Consider the following 3,006-nt stretch of genomic DNA (forward strand, 5'->3'; position numbering starts at 1 on the left):
TTGAAAAGACCTTTCCCATGAGATCTTGGACACTTTTGTGGAATTTCTTAGGGTCAGAATACAATAACTTATTGAGCAGGTGAGCACCATGCTCCTTTCTTGCTTAGCGGATTTCGCTAACATTTTTTGAAAATTTCGAGATTCTTTGAAAATCTTTCCTTAAAGAGTTTATCACGCTCATTTATTAGGCACATTTTTTTTATTTATCCACGGTTTGCAGTTAGATTTGTGCGTAACATTTTTCACTGGAAAGGTGTCACAATATAACTGGAAAAGTTCCGGTGAAAACTTAGAAGCCATTTTATTACCATTGGTAAGACATAGGATATTGGCCCAAAATTTGGAACTTTAATATTTAAGCTAAGTTTTAGCTGTGTTCGTCTCAGGTGGCTCGGTGCTGCGGTGAGTTGTCAGTTGTATTTTCATCTTCCTTTGGTATATTTAACTAGGATTGAGCGTCATAAAAACAAATTAGAAAATTATTTGCCATAACATAAAAGCCTTGAAGCGTTTTTTTAATAATCAATCAATCGAATTAATCAATCAATAAATTCAGAACAATAAAAGACTTCAACACAAAACACACCCCTATTTTTCCTTGTAAAATCTTCCTTGTGAAAAACAACTGGTCCTAATAGTGAAAAAATTTGAAACACATTTTTAGCTTTACGCTTCGCATTATATTTTTTGACTACTGAAACCCTCTCATATTCCTTTTGACTCTTAAAAAGTTAAATATAACATTAATTCACTCTCTCTCTCTCTCTCTCTCTCTCTCTCTCTCTGTCTCTCTCTCTCTCCCTGTATCCCTCTCTATCGCTCTCTCTATCTTTCTCTCTCTATCTATCTCTATCTCTCTCTCTTTCTCTCCTTCTCTCTCTCTCTCTCTCTATCTCTCTCTTTCTCTCTCTCACTCTGTTTGTCTCTCTCTCTGTCTCTGTGTGTCTCTCTGTGTCTCTCTCTCTATCTCTCTGTCTCTCTCTCTCTCTCTCTCTCTCTCTCTCTCTCTCTCTCTCTCTCTCTATGTCTCTCTCTCTCTTTCTCTCTCTCTCTCTCTCTCTCTCTCTCTCTCTCTCTCTCTCTCTCTCTCTATCTCTCTCTCTCTCTATCTCTCTCTCTCTCTCTCTCTCTCTCTCTCTCTCTCTCTCTCTCTCTCTCTCTCTCGAGGATTAATTGTATCTAACCAATGATCTTTTTTGTACCCTCTTTCAGTAACAACAGTCCAGATATGGGCAAATTTTGATCATATGTTTAAATATTTAAAAGAATGAAGGGAATTAGGAACTTACTGGGAGGCTGTAAAGAAGGGGCCTTTGAATAGATTGGGATGGAGAAGGAGTCTGTGCAGCTGTGTTTGTCTCAGGTGGCTTGGTGCTGCGGTGAGTTGTCAGTAGTATTAAGAAATGCTAATTACCAGGAAATTCCACGAACTGCGTTCTAAAGACAAAAAAGACTAAAGCTTAAAAATATTTCTGATATTTAACTATAGAAGTTTAGAATGAAAAATAAACCCTTTTTAAAGTTAAACAAGATAAAAATAGTTTTCTAATGTGGTTTCAACAGAAAAAGGGTAAATTATCTAAATGATGCATTCGTTAACTGTTTTTTCTGCACGTTTTGGTTTATCTAAAAAAAAAACTTGTAAGAATAACCAATGATCTTGTGTATATGTATTTTGAAAAAATAGTTTATCACGACTATTTTTAATTTAGACAATTTCAGACGCTGAATTAGGTATTCTGCCATCCAGGGTGCTTGCCCGCTTTTGTCTCCCTACCCTAGATCCATCCCTTTTCGCCCTTTCCTTAAGCACAGTTTTTATTTGCTAGTTGTGTGGAAAAGCCATTCCCAAATAACAAATACTATTTGTAAACATCGGTCAAACTACATATATTACAGCCCTAACCCCAAGGGCTGTTTGGGGTTACCATTTTTGCTTCAAAATCTAATTTAGAAGCAACAGTAAAATGTTTGTTTGGGTTTTTGTTGGGAGGGGGGAGTCACCCCTCATATACAGAATGGTATTTTGTTGTAATTTTTAATGTTACTCTTTACTGTTAAACTTTTTTTGTGTAATTTCTGATAGTTTTGCAAAAAATATTGAGAAAGCCATGCTACACATAATAGTGTACACAATTTTTAAAGTTGAATAACCTCAACGGTTACGAAAGAGTAACAATTAAAAAAGAAATTCTCTAAGGTATTCAATACCTAAGCAAAATCATCATATGTCTAGTTTGTGCCAGTTAACGCATCCCTCCTTCTGATTAAAACTTCAGGCAGACAGGTGTGGAATAGCAATAAACAAGAAAAGGCTAGAAAGTAACCTTACAACTAAAATAATATCAAAGGGCTCTTCAACCAGGAAGAAACGTAGCCAGGCATCGAACCCTTACCCGTCAGACAAAAGATTCCATGCCGCAAACCACGTAGCCAGGATGGTAATTCTTGAAACCAGGATATACTTCTTGAAATATTTACATTAATGCTCTTACTCTTAAGTAGTTACATTAGAAGTAGTGGTAGTAGCAATAGTAGTATTAGTAGCAGCTTTCATTTATTGCCTTTTGGTCAATTGATCCTCCCATTTAAGCATTGTCTGAAAGTTTCAACTTAATGCCCAAATCAATTCACAAGACACACTCTTTTGACAATCTGCATGCACATAGTGCCTTTTGATTTAGGTCGATTTCTCTCAGTATGTGGTCCCACAACTACTACTGTGATACTATTGCTGTTGCGACTAGGCTATGCATATGAAGGTGAAAATTTGAGAGAATATTTAGGGAGGATTTAAACTAAATAAAACAAAGTATGTCAATGGTGATTGTCAATTGAGCAAGTCTTTAGAATGGATTTGGGAATTCCATTGGAGCTTTTAGAGAATGCTTAAAAGGGAAGATCAAGTGATGCACAGATAAAGATTTTTTAAAAACTACATGCAACAATCATTGAGATTCCTTTTCCCTGGAAAAATAGGTCCGATAAAGTATATGTATTAATACA

General features: G+C 35.8%; 1 protein-coding gene across 1 annotated transcript in view; it reads left to right on the forward strand.

Moving 5' to 3' along the window:
- LOC148941649 (26S proteasome non-ATPase regulatory subunit 1-like) overlaps positions 1 to 3,006 on the forward strand; it is a 775,304-nt gene that overhangs the window by 339,978 nt on the left and 432,320 nt on the right. The gene's annotated exons all lie outside the window — the stretch shown is intronic.

The sequence above is a fragment of the Artemia sp. Qi Xiang Cuo genome, chromosome 18, assembly GCF_049724085.1.
Source record: "Artemia sp. Qi Xiang Cuo chromosome 18, ASM4972408v1, whole genome shotgun sequence".
NCBI classification, from domain to species: domain Eukaryota; kingdom Metazoa; phylum Arthropoda; class Branchiopoda; order Anostraca; family Artemiidae; genus Artemia; species Artemia sp. Qi Xiang Cuo.